Below are 18,177 nucleotides of genomic sequence, written 5' to 3'. Positions count from 1 at the left end.
ATACAAAAATATGACGGAAAAAGCTGTAAAATGGCCAAGGGGGAGTTTACGATAACATACATTTAAGTAGTTCTGGGTGTTTACCTAATTATGCTTTTTATATCTATATATATATAAGGCAGAACATTTTGGTGTGGAGGGAGGCTTCTGGAGGGAAAACTTACTTGTGGGGACATCTAACTTCTATACACATTGTAATGAGACTATTGTGGTGAAGCTTCAATGTTACAAGCAATTCACTCTGAAACCATTTTCATACTGCTGCTCTGAGCCTATGTTGCATTTTCTCAGATCAGTCTCTCGATTTCTCTTTACAGACCTTGGAAAACACCTTGCATGAACAAATCCAACCAGTCCAGGTTAATTGTGAAACTAAAAACATCAGACTTCAACTTCCATACATAGTGCACCTTCAGGATAGTTAATTGCAGTGACCATCCTCCAGAACGACAAGCCAAGTGAGCTAGCATGAGTCTTTTGGAGGGTTCAGTGCTCAGCTAAAGACATTATAAAAGAAGCCCATGTTTGTGGGGACCAAGTGGTGGGGAAAAATCGGATGAACAGCACAGACTAAAGAATGGTATCCATCTACGGCTAGCTGAGAGAGTGGCATGCTAAAATGGAAAGTCATAAGATATTATTCCAAAAAAACCTGCATATGGGTCAAACAGAAGCAAACTTATTGTCCATTTAGAAACTGTTCTTAGAAGGATAGGATTGGTGTTTATGTTGCCACTTACCTGATGGTGTCCTGCTATCTTCCAGTTTAATGGTATTAATTGATTTTAATTTTATTTTACAGCTGAGAAATCTCACGAGCTTTGAAACTTCAGAATACGTTCTGTCTTCATTATTACTCCCACTGTACTTGGGAGGGGTAGGGGTGGTGATGCAGTCGGGAAAAAACAAATTTCATTTCTCCCAACATTGTAAAAAATGTTTTTAGAACAGTATTAACAGAACAAAGTTGCCTAATTTCTTCAATAAACAGTCACTTGCCAAACTCATTGCCAAACAAGCTGTAAATACTAACATGTGCCTAGTGTCACAGTTGCTAATGGACATGTATGTTAACTAATGCAAAGATAACACCTGCAATTATACCCAACTCAGCTGTACTGGTCAATAACAAGTACAGCTGAGTTGGGTATAATTTACATCATATTTTGCTTATTAACAGGTCTCACTCCTGCTGAAAATTAATTCAGTAGATCAATCGCTCTCAACACCATTTTGCGGACACGCACAGAGTGAAAAACTGGAGGTTAAATGACTAGGGCCTGATCTGCTAGATTTAAAAATTGAACAGTCCACAAAACATAGGGCAAAGTCCTACATATGCACATTTACCATGGCTTGGTATGAAAAGAAGACATGGCTCACTGGTAGCATTGTGAAGCGCTCTGCTGTTTGGAGATAACAGGGCCTGGACAAAAACAGGCATCACTGACTTAAAAAGCAAGAGATATGAATCATGCAAATCTCATATTGAGAATATATTACAACTGCACATGTTGGGAAGTGTTAACATTGCAACACAGTTGGATGATGCCTATAGCCAGAGCGTAATGAGACTGTGCATAAAAACCGATAGATCTTGGCAAAGTTAATCGACTGTGTGCGCTTTTGCAGTGCCTTTGAATTAGCTTTATGCTGTCATGTTGGAACTGAAGATTCTTTGAATCCTGGTGTATTTAGACGCCTGGTGGAATGTATATCCAGCATAGACAGTGCAATCGAACTGCATTTAAAGAATGCAACAGTATTTAAGGGCAATTCTAAAACAATTCGAAATGAGCTGCTGGACAGCATGCTCACAGTCACTAGAGAGATCATTGTAGAGCGGTTAAAGCACACAGATAGCGTGGCTATTCAGGCAGATGATATAACCAATATTTCCATTGAGAATCAGTCAATGCTAATCTAACGCTACATTCATGAAGAAGCAGAATTGTGGAAGAGTTTTATGGATTTACACATCTGAAAGACTCTAGTGTGCAAACCATTTCTTCTGCCTTAATGAAAAAATTGCACAAAGTTTTCCCTGAAGATTTCCATGATAAGAAAGTAATTGCTCAAACATATGATGTTGCAAGTGTAATAAGTGGGGTGGCCGGTGGGGTTGAAAAAACAAATTGCATTTCTCCCAACATTGTAAAAAATGAATCATGAATCATGCAAATCTCATATTGAGAATATATGACAACTGCACATGTTGGGAAGTGTTAACATTGCAACACAGTTGAATGATGCCTATAACTTGGCAAAGTTAATCAACTGTGTGCGCTTTTGTGGTGCTTTTTAATTACCTTTACGCGGTCATGTTGGAGCTGAAGATTCTTTGAATCCTGGTGTATTTAGAGGCCTGGTGGATTTTGTATCCAGCATAAACAGTAAAAAATGGAACTGCATTTAAAGAATGCAACAGTATTTAAGGGCAATTCTAAAACAATTCAAAATGAGCTACTGGACAGCATGCTCACAGTCACTAGAGAGATCATTGTAGAGCAGTTAAAACACAAAGATTATGTGGCTATTCAGGCAGATGATATAACCAATGTTTCCATTGAGACTGAGTCTGTGCTAATCTATCCCTACATTAATAAACAATGCAGAATTGTGGAAGGGTTTTATGGATTTACTCATCTGAAAGACTCTAGTACACAAACCATTGCTCCTGCCCTAATGGAAAAATGCACAACATTTTCACTGAAGATTGCCATAAAAAGGAAGTAATTGCTCAAACATATGATGGTGCGAGTGTAATGAGTGGGGTGTCTGGTGGGTTTGAAAAACCAAATTGCATTTTTCCCAACATTGTAAACAAAATGTTTAGAACAGTATTAACAGAACAAACTCATTGCCAAACAAGCTGTAAAACCTAACATGTGCCTGGTGTCACAGTTGCTAATTGGCATTTATGATAACTCATGCAAAGATAACATCTGCAATTATACCAAACTCAGCTGTACTGTTCAATAACAAGTACAGCTGAGTTGGCTATAATTTACATCGTATTTATGTGGCTATTCAGGCAGATGATATAACCAATGTTTCCCTTGAGACTCAGTCTGTGCTAATCTGTCGCTACATTAATGAACGATGCAGAATTGTGGAAGGGTTGTATGGATTTACTCATCTGAAAGACTCTAGTGTGCAAACCATTGCTTCTGCCCTAGTGGAAAAATTGCACAAAGTTTTCCCTGAAGATTGTCATAAAATGAAAGTAATTGCTCAAATGTTTGATGATGCAAGTGTAATGAGTGAGGTGTCAGGTGGTGTCCAAAAGAAAATAGCTGAAGTGTATCCTAATGCCCATTATGTACATTGCTATGCACACCAGCTTAACCTCATAATGGAGCATGCTGTTTCCAAAATATCAGAAGTTAGAATTGTCTTTACTGATATCTCTGCCATGTTTTTCCCTTTGTACAAAAATAACCAAAGTTCTAGAGATCAAATAAAAGACTTCCAAGACCATCGTACACTCGCTGGAGCTTCCATATTTGGGTTGTAGAGGCCATATCTCAGCATAGTGACACACACGTAGAAGCTTTGAGATCATTGACCAACAATTTTGATTTTGAGGGAGTTACTGTGGATGAGGCCGGGGATTCATTAGAACTTTGAAAGAGAAGGAGTTCCTTTTCTTCCTTTTTTTATTCAATGACATAATGCCCCATGTTGACATTTTATATAACCAGCTTAAGAAGCGAGATATTGATTCTGTGCATGTGCAGAAAACTACTGCATTGTTTATCAAGTTCATTGGCAGGGTACGTGAAAGCACTGACAATTTGGAAGCTAAACTTCCACCAGAGGCAACTTTTGCATTTCGCACTATAAATATGACCACTCTAAATCGTTTGGCAAAAGAAGTATGTGACATCATAGTTACACACGCCCAAGATCGCTTCGCATTTACTAAACACTTGGATGGGGCCATATTGTTGCAGAGTGACCTATTTCAAATACATGGGCAGTCTTTTCCCAATGATGCACTGATTGCAAATGTCCAAGCGTACCCCATGTTAAACAAGGAAAGAATGCGCACTGAGCTTTCAATTGTTTATGAGAGACCGGAATTCTGTAGTGCAAGTGGGGCAATTTCTTTATTTAAATTGTTCACCTAAAACAATCTTGAAGAAGCATTTTGTGAAACAGTGCATTCATTCGAAATTCTGATCACTACGCTAATGACAACAGCTGAATGTGAGCGCTGTTTCTACACCCTGAAGCGAGTTAAAACATTCTTGGGAAACACAATGACTGAGGTTCGTCTGAATGATTTGGCCATGATGTCCATCGAAAATAACTAACTCAAGAGATCGCTGACTTCAATACATGGACTATTGATAGATTTGCCTCTCTGAAAAAAAGACGTGCACAACTTGTGTATTGTGTAAAGCTTTGAAAATGATTGACAGTTGAATGCTGTTGTGTTACAAGTTATATGCAGTTATTTTGTGGGTCATACCTTCATTGAATTATTTATTTGTTTCAATCTCTTTACATGTTTGGATTTTGTATAAGGTTGCAGTGATGTATTTGACAGAACAGTGAGATGTGAAGTTTGTTTAATTGTTGTTATGGTTGTTGGTTGTGATAATAAAACACTGAAGATAATAAACTTAGCAAACTATTTCTGTTGCAATTTTCTCCATGCAATATGTATGTGCTATTTCTGTGACCTGTGCATTCCATATGTTTCAACTTTGAGCAACTGAAACAATGGCGACTCAGCGATGCAGACAGCCATTAGAGGTATGACAAATGTTAGATTAATTAAGTGGTAAACAAGTAATATGTTAGCTTAGTTTCTCCCATTCAGAAAATGCCTAAAATCCCACCCTAGTAAGAGGATGAACGCATATGAATGAATGCCAGAAACAGCATGACAAAATATTTTTCCATCATTACTAGTTATCTATATAATGCCTTTCTTTATGCATGCACAGTACCAGCTATGCTCACTACAAGCGACTGTAAAATACACAATCACACTTGCACACGTAAGAACAACGTAACCATTAGTATGTAAAACATAATACTTTTTATGTCATATTTCTGTGGGTTTGGACAGTAAATTGCACATTTTGGAAGCCATTTTAAAAAAATATTTGCAGGGGGGAGAAACCTCATGTACCCTCCTTGGGGGCTAGCTCGCTGCACTTCCCCCAGAAAAATGATGCCCTATCAACTGTCAAAGTCTCAAGCCGCCACTGGACACTGCTCTTAATGCTAGTCTATCAGCAAAAAGCAGACACCCATACAGGGTAATGACGGTTTCTTGTTTATTTTTGAGCAATAGACAGACAATGTTGCTCTCATACATTCAATCTCTCTAGGTCACGGGGATAGCATAACTTGAGTGCTGGGACTTCCTTGGTAAATCAGGGCATACATGTACGCCTTACAGCAATCAAAGGGCCCTTATCAGAGCATCTTCAAAACAACGTTTGTGTAGAAATTAAATATTATTATAATAACAAACACATGATTTGTGACGTGGCTGACATGCTTAAATGATTCTAAATAGGTCACCAAGGCAGATAGGAACAGAGTCAGCTTGATGCAATCTGTGGAAGAGACAGTTGGTGTTGCAGCCAGGGTGCATAACATCTGCCCGTCTCACTTCAAGGCCCCTTTGCAATAGGGCTGACCCACACTTCCATCACATTATGTAAATTAGGTTGGCCATGTGGCTTGACGCACTCTCGGTTAAGAAAGGGGAATCTTTTAATGATGATGGTGCTGTTATGAGGGGAAGTAGTACAGAGAGAACAAAAACATAAGCAACATTTCCAGGGTTAAATGGAGAAATTGTGTATCCTGAAGTAAACCTCTGAGAGCACTTTTCTCTGCCATGTTATGCAGTGATTGCTCTAATCCTATTCCCCAAGAAGGACTGCATTTCAGTAAAAGCCCACTTTGCCATCAGACTGAGGGGAAAACAAAGCAGCCAGCCCCGTTTTTTTTTATAGTTCCTCAGCGTCTTGGAATGAGCAATTCATGTACATTACGTGCAGGTATCATTTCATTAATATGTGACTTTACTGATGGGGGTCTTGGCATACCTATGTAGCAAGTTATAGTGCTGTGCATTGATAAAACAGAAAGTATGTTGATGTTCAGTAAGATGTAGGTACCTAACATTTGATAGTTGTACAGAGAATTATTGCTGGTCCCGTGACAGAATGCAATCTGCAGGGGTGTGAAATATCGCGCGTTTTTCATTTTTTGTAATACCATTTGATGCTGGCAATTCTATCTCAGTAAGTGAGCCCAGCCAATGAGGGTTTACTTTCCTAATTCTCCATCCTGAAATAGTGCACAAGTGCTATCATTGCTGGAACATGTCTACTGGCAAAATGGCAGAAACAGAGTAAGATGCATGTTCCTGACAGAATGCTGGAAAAGTTAATTGCAGAAAAGGGCTGCCTTTAACATCAGGCTTCTGTGACCTACAGTATATCAAATTCATTATCCTCAAGACCTGGTATTAGTTTGGCTAAAACGAAACATAAGCTATACCTGGTTTCAATAGGACTATGCAGGGAAATAGAGTTATACATTGTAAATCCCATTTGATATGTTTATATTCAACTGGTTTCCCGAGACTGCTGCAGATGTCAGCGTTTTTCTATATTGTAGGGTTGAGGACTCACCCACTCTAGCCCCTCATAGAGGGAGACGCCCAGCCTGGGTTGCACTTGTGTTCGCTTCCAGAAGGACAGGGCATGCCTCAAATGGTGGGGTTGGTGTCTCTTTGATGTAAGGCAGACAGGTAGATGGGCGTTTAGAGTGACCAGAAGAGACGTTGCACACAGGAGAAGAGTTCCACCATCTTCGAAGTTCTGTGTCACACACACTTCCTGCGCCCCCGCCCTTATGATCTGCTGACAAAAACTCATATTACAACAGCTTGGAATGTCCCCTTGTAGAAGGCTTACAATCAAGCAATTCCCTAGTGCAAAATGGCTATATGCGGGGTCAGAGATCTCCCTCCCCCACCCTGTTGTGATTGGGTGAATGTTTTTTTATTTTTATTTAGTTGACAATCAACTTCCCAAATTTCAGTTAAAAATATACACATTTAAAGAAATAAAAACATATTTTTTTCTTAAATACATTAAAATATAATTACAATTTTCCATTATTCGATTCCTATTAACTTAGGTGAATCCTCTTTGGACTCACCTTGAAGAAGGATTTCACTGAACCTATTGGAGTGCTGTGCACCCAAAGTCTAAGTAAGGCTGCTGCTGAAACAATGATACCCAGGGCTCTACCCACTAGAGGTGTCACAACTACAAGTATTATCTGGCATCCTTCCAGATAGGGAAGGAAGAGGACTTACCTTTCCTCAGAGAACATGGACCACAGCAACCCAGAAACAAAAAGAGCAGCCATAGACTCTGTTTCCTGCTTTCAACTGCTTTTGAACTAACTTGACCGCTCTAGAGCTGTTTTTGAGTTGTACAAGATGCATCAGCGCAACCTTTATATTTTACGCTCACAAATATCTTCAAGCCTTTTCAAGCCACCAACTTGACCATCGCCTGCCCGTTCTTCACATTCGGTGAACAAACTGCTGCAGCAAAGCTGTTTTGTATTGGTACTAAGGAGCAGCAAAGTACAGGAGGACAACTGTGCTATTTATGGGTAGTCATTTCTTTCCACCTGACCATGAAGCTAACAAGTCCTCCACCAGCCACAACCTTGATTAGGGAAAAAGCCACCATGAGCAGTCTTTGTTTCAGCAGTTGATGGTCACTCCAGGTACAGTGTAAAAAATGGTCCAATGTGATAACTATTAGTTAATTGCTGTTTTCTACTCCAAAACTGAGGATCATTTTATGTACGCAAATATGTGGACAGAACTTCATTTCATTGTTATACGCTCATGACTGTTAAAATTCACCGTCTTTCATCAAAAGCCCTATGGGAAATAATTGACATTTTAACTGATTTGCATATTGTATGCAATTGAATAGGAATATCTTAACTTTGTCACCTGCTCCAAACCCAGTTTCGTTAAATCTAAATCAGTTGGCCTCATGCACTCTTCACATACATTTTGTAACATGCCTATGAAATGTTCTCATGGGATACGTTGGCAGTGCCACGGCCAAGATATGAATAGACAACTCAAGACTTGAAAAAGAGGTTACAAGCTAATCTCATTTAAAACCAGATCAGGCCTATGGTTTAGGTTGGACTAGGAAAATGAACAAGGGCCTTTCAAAGAAAAAAAAGGAATCCATTCTAGCTTTCCTAAGAACCATAGTCTGTCAGTCCATCCCCGACATCCCTGTGCTCCATCACCTTGAAATAAAAAGTAGCTCACAGTCAATGTCCCCTGACCTTCTTGGCCTCGTTTTGGTTGGAACCTGGTGTTGGCTTGGTCAGCGTGCGCAATGTGGAGCATTGATGTGGATCCTTGTTTTCGATTAATTCACTAGATCCATGGAGCTTCAATGTTGAAATCTAAGTTACTGGTGGTAGATTCTGCCAATGTTGCAGCCAAGACTGGATGGTTGAGCACCTCTTCCTCAGGATGCCTCTGTAACCTTTCTCACGCTCCTTCTCTATTCTACTTTCTTCATGGTTTCCTCTTTTCCTCTCCTCCTTGTCACTCTGCAACGACTCTGCACTCTTTATCTGCCCTCTTAGGTCACTTTATCCTCACACTCCTGTTGCAACTTCCTCCCTTCCTAAAGACTCTGCACTCTGTATCTCCGCTCTTAGGTCCCTTTATCCTCTCACTCATGTTGCAACTTCCTCCCTTCCTAAAGACTCTGCACTCTTTATCTCCACTTTTAGGTCCCTTTATGTTGTCACTCCTGTTGCAACTTCCTCCCTTCCTAAAGATTCTGCACTCTTTACCTATACTCTTAGGTCCCTTTATGTTCTCACTCCTGTTGCAACTTCCTCCCTTCCTAAAGATTCTGCACTCTCTGTCTCCACTCTTAGGTCCCTTTATGTTCTCACTCCTGTTGCAACTTCTTCCCTTTTTAAAGATGTGTGTGCCATTGCCTTCTCTACTATCCCACTCAGTTTCTCCTTGAGTGGTTCTGCTCTTTCATTCTTCTATCTTCTCCCTCTCCTGTTTTCTCCATGATGCTCCCGTTTTCTTGTCACTCTATCTTCCTCCTCCTCCTTTCTTATATAACACCACTATTTGCTTCCGGAACTCTCTAGTCCCCTTTCCGAGGCTCTCTGCTCTTCTGCACCCCCTCCACTCTCTATTCAACAGCTCTCTCTGCTCTCCTCCACCTCCTCCCAATGTATTGACTTATCCCACTCTTCTTGACATCTTTTCCACATTCTCCTTACATTCTCCTCCACTGGCTCCTGTAGTTCTGCATTCACATCCCTCCTGCTCACTCTCTCATTATTCCTGTGTTTGCCTTTCCCCCTTGATTTAATGGAGACAAGCTGGATCCTATGGCAGCTGACTCCCTCGCAATTCCAGCTGCCGCTACTTATTTTATTTATTTATTTTTACATTTATAGCAGGGCACAAAGCTCTGAGGCAGCTAGGCGCTAGTTACGATACAAGTGCAGTAGAACAGCCCACAGTTTGTAGGACTGAGAGTGAGAGTTACAACATAAGGGTAGATTGTGAATGTACGGTCTGGCAAAGCCTCACCTCATGGGGCGGGGGGGCTACATCAGGTGTATAGGCACAGGTAAAGACAGTGTGGGTGCACAAACTGGCAAGGCTTCCCCTCGTGTGAAGCTTCAGTTTCCCATGAGTAGTGCAAATGACATTTGACAAATACAATAAATAAAATAAAACATTTCCACTCCATCCTCAGGCATTCCTGTAATTGACAGTTGTTTGTGTGATACTTCTGGACCTGCAATTCTGTCTAGCTTTAATATCTCCCATTCTGACGACATGGACTATTGTGGCTATTTTCCATCACTCATTGCTTTATTTTAATGTTTATGTATCTCAATCACTGCTAATCTGTTGGTGCCTTCTTGTTTTGCTGCCCTGTTCCCCTACTTAAGCAAGTAGATCTAGGTCACATGACCAAAGCCCCACTCACCTGTCCATAACCCCTAACCTGCTGGTGCCTTCTTATTGTGACATTCTTTTTCCTTACTTAAGCAGCCCTCCAGCCTCTTTTCCTTGGTAGTTGGTGAACAAGTGCAAGTGGATCTAGGTGTCATGAGAGGACAAAGGCAGTGGATATGGCAAAGGAAATGTGCACAAGATCCCACAGTGGTAATAAGTATGAAACAACATGCATTCAAGAACCAAAAAATATGCACGCGAACCCCAGAATGTGGAACACAATACAAATATATGAAAATGGATGTGGGGCAAGCACTTAAAAGCTCCTTATTATTACAAAGCAAGTAGACAAGCTCTTCACCCACAAATGCTGTTACAGGTACTGTCAGCACTAATCCCACAAACAGGACAAGCAATGGCAGATGTGTGAGCTAACACCCATGATGGTAAGTAAAAGGTAACTTAAAGACAATACTCACGACAATACTCACGAGGACAAGAAACATCACCTGGAATGTCAACGAAGCCCACATACACTGCTAATCAAATAGGGACCAAGAAAGGCTATAATGGCAAAGGGAGGAAAACTTAATACATAAGACTTCTGGCAAGGGACAAGTACGAATAGTGCTTACAGAATATTGAGGAAAGCATCAGCATTCACAGCGCAGCTGGAAGCAACAGCACACCACACCTAACAATCATTGGGAACAAAGGGAGAAGTGAAGGGGAAAACTAGGAACAGATTCCAAGAGAGGGTAAAGAAACAGGATCAGGAAAAACTTACAAGTGCAAAACCTCTCCCCTCCCAAACAGGCAAGGAAAGGAGAAGGGTAGAAAATATGAAATATCTCAATGAGGGGTATCTAAAGGATTGAGGTTACACTATAGAACAGAGCAAAGTCAGAGGAATAAAGAACACAGACAAACTGGGCTTCACAGGAAAAGGAAGGCACTAGAAAGGGCTGACTGCGAAACATAAGAAGACAGAAAGGGAATCCAGGAAGCAGAAAATACTAATTAGTACACTAAATTCGAAATCCAGGGATCCAGTAAAAAAGAAATAAGACATTAGGAACTAGACACTGAGCATAAGCATAAGAACCATAAAATAAATAAATAAACCAGGAGCAAGGAACAGCCACAAACAGGAACACTGCAACAATGATCAATGCTGGACTGAAGAAAATATAGGCTTCGAAAGCTGGCTAACGAACATACGCCTCAGGTGTGCTGTTTGCTAACACCGGCCAGCCACAGGTGCTCCTTATTCTCCAACCAACCTTGTGCTGCCAGCATGGAGATGAAGCAGTGGGCCAGGCATTCTTGGAAGCATAGTCTTTTCGTTAAAGCAGCATACTGGCTGTCAAAAACCTTGAATGGATTGGGAAGGGAAGTAAAATGGAAAATACGTATTTAAAACTGCCAAAGCACCACAGCACTGTCTAGTAAGGTTCAGAAAGAAACTCCAATAGGGAGAAAACCCCAAATCATGCCCCCAAGTGGTGGGAATGAGATGGAATGAAGCAAATCATTACAGTATACCCCCTCTCATGGCCATCTTCCGACACTCGCTACCCTAACCAGACCTCTTGTTTCCATGATAGTTAATTTTCTTCTGAGGTTTCCCTGATGGAAATGGAGGTCTGTGGGCACAAATAGATAGACTGGAGTGCTTATAATCAGGCCGCAGTACAGGAGAACCATAGGCAGCCGTGAAGGACTTGAAGGATCTGAATAAGAGTTTGAAGGCACAGGAAACTCAGCCACTGGGAGTAGACACTTGTAAATCCTTGGGGATGATGGCAGGCTAGTGTAACATGCAGTAGACAATGGCAGACTGTTAGACCTATCTACCAAAAGCGGACAGGCCGGGGGTATAGAAGCTGCATGCATGCTGGTAAAAGTCTCAATATCTAATGGGAAATACTCTGGAGGCTCTAGTGCCTAAGTCAAGCGGTTGAGCGAATGATCTTTTGTAGAAGACAGACATTCTGGTGGTCTCCCTGAAGCATAAGAAGAGCAGGGTAAAGGTGCTTCGGGAGCAGATGGTTGAGATTCAGGAGGAATCTCTGGAACTGAAGCAAATGCAGTGGGATCTGACAGAATAGGCAGGTTTACCTGCGTCATTGGCACTGAGGATAAGCTTGCCACAGGCGTCTCATGAACTGAAGGCAGACATGCACTAGGCTCTGGGACTGAAGACATACTGGATGACACTTAGGACAAACTGCTGGAGGCTCTATTGCCAAACATTGATGTGCCGGATGAGTCGCTGTAGCTGAAGACAAGAATGCCAGAGGCGACTCTGAGGGAGAAGAAATGCATGCTAGTGCTAGCTCTGCAGCTGAAGACAAACATGTAAAGGGCTCTGGGGCTGACCACTTGCATGGTGGAGGTTCTTGAGTAAATGGCAGACAAAGTGGAGGTTCAGTTAATGAAGACACTTGTGCCAAAGATGACTGCAGAGCTGGAGTCCAGAATGCAGAAAAGCCAAGGGCTTTAGGCAGACACAATGAAGACTCAGGGGTCAACAGACATATTGGTGACTCAGGAAGAGAAGGCACATCCTTGGCATCAGTAACCAATGCCTGAGCCGTATAATTACAGTTTCTTTCCGTAGCGGATGAAACTGAGTCTCTTTCTTTGAGGAAGTTAAAATCAACCAGCGGAATCACTATAGTAAAGCCTCTCGTAATTAGGATTTTATCAATTGTCCACTCATCCCTCTTAGTGTTAGGGAGAATTCTCCAGAATGGCTAATTTCCCTTACCTACTGAGTCCCTCAGCAGCTTTGCTGGATTTCTGGGGTTTACTTTTTCACCTGGTTAGAGTGTGAGCCTTTTTTCCCACTCTTACATGTGTTTTGCTGTGTGTTTTTAACATTTTTTTGTGTTCACAGACTGTGGAGACCCACCTACTCCATAGGCATCATCGTTTTACTGTGTGTTACACAGCACCTTTAGTGCAGTGACACAGGGTTGTCTTTTTGACTTCCCAACTCCGACTCCATTTTCTAGGACTGACTACTGTCTCCCAAAACATGTAAAGTTGCCATTGACTTTGTTAGTCTCTTTTAAAACTCACAGACCCAGTACAAACTATCTTAAATAGAGTGCTGGACAGGGTTAATACTTATCCCTTTGTGTCTGTTTCTCTTGGAGCATTGTTTCACTCCCTTTTCATTAAGACTTGGCTGGTGGCAGTGGTAACTACCATATTTTTCCTACTGCGGTTATCTTAAATAGCCCTTGTATTGTTTAAGGCTATCTTGGTATCCTAGAACGTAAACCCGCTAGACCATATACGTTTTTATACGGTTTCGGCTGGGTTTAATCGCCATTTCTTTTTGTAAAAGTCTTTCTCGTGTTTTACTCTGTGCGACAAACTAGGTTTGGTTCCTTTGTTCACCGTCCTTTCGTGGACTTCTGCACAGAAGCCCTCCTTAGGCGCCTGTATGTCTGGGGGGACAGGATATGAGGGAGGGGTTTAGGACTCCCTGCACAGGGTCTCCTTGGAGACCCATGTCGCACTCTGATCTGATTGACTGTGGTGACTGTCCCATTGGGACAGCCACCCTGCTGTGTGATTGAGTAGCCAGGCTGTGTGAATGGAGGAACACTGCATAAAAAGCAGGTCTCTGGGGCTGGAAAGGCAGAGTCGCCACTGGAACGAGAGAACCGAAGAAGAGCTGACAGAAGAGGACCCTACAACGACTGAACATCTCGGTAAAGCCCTGCTGCAGGTCTCAATCTTCATACTCCAACGACAGGGAAGATCTGCAAGGAATCTTCTCCCCTTGAGCTGGTGGGAACAACCAGTTCACCAAACTGCTCGCCAGGCCTCCCTTCTCTGGTCGAATTTGCTGTACAGAGCTACAGTGAACCGGATAGCCAGAAGGAATGGACCCTGCTTGCGTTTGAAGGAGCACACCTTTTATTTTGTTGCTTTGCCCTGCTGCTGGTGTCTTCCCTGGGCAGTGCAGGACCCTCCAGTCTTCCTACTTTGTGTCAGTCTGACAGTCACATCAGGAACCGTGAGCCTGCAGGACCTGCCAGGAACATCCACCTCAGCTACAGCCTTCTTCTCCATTTAAGGTACTGTTCAAATCCGGTTGTTCATTTCGTCCAGCTGCGGTGAAGGTGTGTGAAACCTTTTGCAATCCGAGGGCTTGTCCTTCTCCATTCTTTACACTAACTTTTCATCTGACCAACTTCGTTCAGAACTACCCTGAACTGTGTGATCGTGAGCAAAGACTTTGGTCCATTGACTTTGGGCCAGGCCCCTTTAAACTGATTTCTTCACTGTAGTTCCTTTTTCTAAATTGCCCTGCTTACTTACTTGTTGGTGCTGCTCAATTCTTGTTTAACTTTGTCTTTACCTCCCTTTTAAATTGCTGGAGTGCCATTTTGTTCCCACTTCATTTTGAGCCTAACTTGTCCAGAATCTATCGGGTGTGGTGTAGTGTACTAAGAGTGTGATTTTTCAACTGCTTTACTTAAGTGAAATGTTTTACAACTGATGTGTAAAGAAATGTATATTCTTTTACTCAGAAACCTTGAGTCAGTGTTTTTTTTTAATCATCATAAATGCTGTATTTGTGTAACTATTGATACTGTTCACTTACTCTTGAGATAAGTCTGGTTGCTCAGCCATCGTTACCACTTTACTGTGTAGTACAGGCTTGTACAAAAGGTTAATTTGTACTGTCACTTGTAGTCTTAATTGTGCGCGGTGTTCCCAAAGGGTACTGCATATAATTCTGCCTAATACATAGCCTCTGAAGATAGTTCACTAACAACCAACAGTTCAGTAATCGCCTGCAGGGTTTCTAGTTCTGTAGACTGTGGATTGAGTTCATCAGAGCATGGAATCTGTACCTTCTCTGACTTTTTGTTGTGACCAAAATTGGTAGGAGGAAGAGTGAACAGAGTTAACATTGCGTTCCACATCAGCTAGAGCATTTACTTTAGTCTCAGCAGCTGGGTCAAGAGCAGAGTCAAAAACTTCTTTAGGGACGGAATGAATGTAGGCCACTCTTGTGGATTGATTCTCGCGTGTTTGTTCATTCAGGATTCTGGCAAGCTGCTCCACAGGATGTCATAGGCAAAGGAGTACATTGTGAGCCTTCAGCTACTCAGAAACTGTGCCCTTGATTAAGAGCAGCACTACAAAAACACTCCCAGTTCCCGCTGATGTTACATACTGACCACGATCATGCTCTGTACTCAGGGACTAGACAGTGTTCACATCAACACAAGATAAGGTCTGAGGTGTACTCAGTAAAGACTATAAGGTTCTATTTTCCTCTTGTAAAAAAACTAATTCTTGCCTTAACTCCTGAAGCTTAGCTTTAAGCATATCCTGCATTAACTGTACATCAATATCAGTAGGCACAGTGGATGGCATGGTAGCATCAGAGCTGAATCCTGCACTAGCAATCAAGATAGGCCCTGATTGCATATTATTGTTACTGCTTGTACGTTCTGTGATTTTTTCTTTCTTTTACTAGCTTTGACTGTGTTTCACCTTAGGCAGACTATTACCACCAAACTTCTTAACATTAGGAATTACAGTACAGAGGGCCAAGCTACAGACTGAGGGTAGAAAACAGAAGTTATGCAGCCACATCCTCCATTCTTTATGCTGCTATCAATAAACTGCTCAATCTGAGTAGCAGTGTAACTGGAAACTTGGGGTTCGACAACAGAGGTACTCTTGTGTAGCAAGCCTAACAGTGTGTTGTTTTCTGCTGTTAAGGCTTGTGCAGACGTAGAATCAGGATAAGAACACTAGACTACAATAGGATCTGGCAATATAGGATGTGCCATCCATTGGGAAAACTACTCTGAACCTAAATGCTTTTTGTGAAAAGGAGTTCATAAATTTGGCATGCTCAAACAAACAAATCAGCATGCACAAGTGAATGCTAGCTATCTGAATGTGAAGAATACTTAAGCAGAGTGTGGGAGTAGTGGGCTGATCATTCTGTCATGAGAGGACAACGGCACAGGATTTGACAAGGGACATTAGTACAAGATCACACAGTGAGTAATGAGTATCAAACAACATGCACTCAGGAACCAAACAGAGGCTTTTAACCTGCCTAATGAGCATACACCTCAGGTGTTCTGCTTGCTATCACCTGCAGCCACAGGTGCTCCTTATCCTCCACCCAACCTTGCCCTGCAAGGGTACAGATGAGGCAGTGTGCCAGGCATTCTGGGAAGCATAGTCTGTTGATTAAAGTAATATACTGGCTTCCAAAAATCTGGAATGGATCCGGAAGTGACGTGACATGGAAAATATGGATTCAAAGCTTTCACATCCCACAGCACTGCCAAGTATTTTTCAGAAGGAAAGTCTAATAGGGAATAATCCCCAAATAAGGCACCCAAGTGGCAGGAACAAGAGCTAACAAAGTGAATCGTGACTCTAAGTCACATGACCTAAGACCCACCCACCTTTTTAGCTCTGCCTCGTCCTTTCTGTTTTTAAGACTTAGATCAAGGGTGCCTCTCGCCCGGGCATCCAAAGCATAGGGCAGATGAAGAAAAATGCAATTCCTGTTTGTAACCTGTTTGGACCAGGAGAACCCACAACAAGAAGACCTGCCCCTCTTAACATCAGGCAAGCTCCCTAAATATGTGTTTCATCCCTCTCTCCCAACAGCTCATCTCTGTCATCACCACTCATCACCACCACACCGTTCACTAGCAACATCATGGACATCCCATTGCAGCAACCTGATATAAGTCTTCTCTTGTTTTCTGATGGTTCGTTTGTTGAAGGTGAATTCTTGAGTGCACCAGGGTGCAGAAGGTTTAGGCTTGAGGGTGCGTTTTTTCACTGGGCCATGGCGGTTGATATTGGTTGTGATGGTGGTGTTGCAGGAGCTCTTGCGGAGTGAATAGCAGCCCTGGTTCATCAGACGTAAATCAGCCCATGTGAGGTGGAGTTTGATGAGGTCTTTCATGAGAGCTTCCACAGAAACACTTTTGAATAACCTACAGGAGTGTTAGCAGGGTTTCTGATGGGTTTGCTGGACTTGTTGGTTTGACTAATGCCAAAGGGGATTGCAGAATGGTCTAACCAGTGAGCGGAATTGGAGAGCTGTCATGGAGGGTGGGCAGGGCAGTTATGATGAGGTCGAGAATATTAGCTTTCCTGTCGGGACTTTCATGTGCTGCGTGAGCTTCAGAGTGTTGAGTAGGCAGTGGAGATCTTCCTATCCCTTCAGAGAAACATTAATTTCATGTGTGTGTGATTTTTAAATTAACCAATATTCTTCGCTCTCAAGTATGAAACCACAATTCCCTGAACCAAGCCTACAGATTACCAGCTCATCATATAACACTGTCTATTTTACATACATGCCTATACTAACAGAATTATACATATATTGTAGAAGTATTCAGGGAATTACAATGCTATTCGTGTATTTGATTCATATGGTGTTGAATTTCTCAGATGCCAATATTTGTCAATGAAAATCCAGGGAAATGTCTATTTATACATTGCCCCCTGATGTCATCAATTGTCGTTAATGTTAGAGAAACTAAATGTGTATTAAATTGTCTATTGTTGAGGAAAGCACAAGAGAACATAGAAGTCGGCAAGTGGGGAAATGGCATTGTTCATTGCAGATGGTTGCCTACACTAAGCTTTATAGCTGTGATTAATGTGCACAGATGTTTGTGTTCATTGATAATTAGAGAAACAAAAGGAGGACAGTGTTTTTTTCTCGTTTGTAGTTAAAATGCCTGTTTCTATGACTATTTCTATGCAGCAGTTTTGTAAAGTGCATCAATCACCAAAACGAATGTAAGCGCTATATGAACGATGAACTGTGAAATAAAACTAAAGGAGCACTGCTGATGATAATCCTAATATTTGAAAAGTAAGGTCTTCAGTTTTTTCGAAAAGGCAGAATGTTGGATTCTCATTGAAGATCAAGGGGGCGGGTGTTCCAGATTCTGATCGCTTGGACTAAGAAAAAACGTCCACCTGAGAATTCCTTCCTGTATCCATGAGCAGTCAGCTTCCTGTCCTGTCTCAATCTTGAACAGCGCAAAGAAGTATGTGAGCTCAGCTTCAAGAATAGTGGATTTACAGTAGGGTTTTGGAAACTTTGAAAATCTAAGCAC

This window comes from Ambystoma mexicanum, chromosome 6q (genome assembly GCF_040938575.1).
Source record: "Ambystoma mexicanum isolate Mex_15411 chromosome 6q, UKY_AmexF1_1, whole genome shotgun sequence".
Taxonomy (NCBI): Eukaryota; Metazoa; Chordata; class Amphibia; order Caudata; family Ambystomatidae; genus Ambystoma; species Ambystoma mexicanum.
This window is presented reverse-complemented; position numbering follows the sequence as displayed.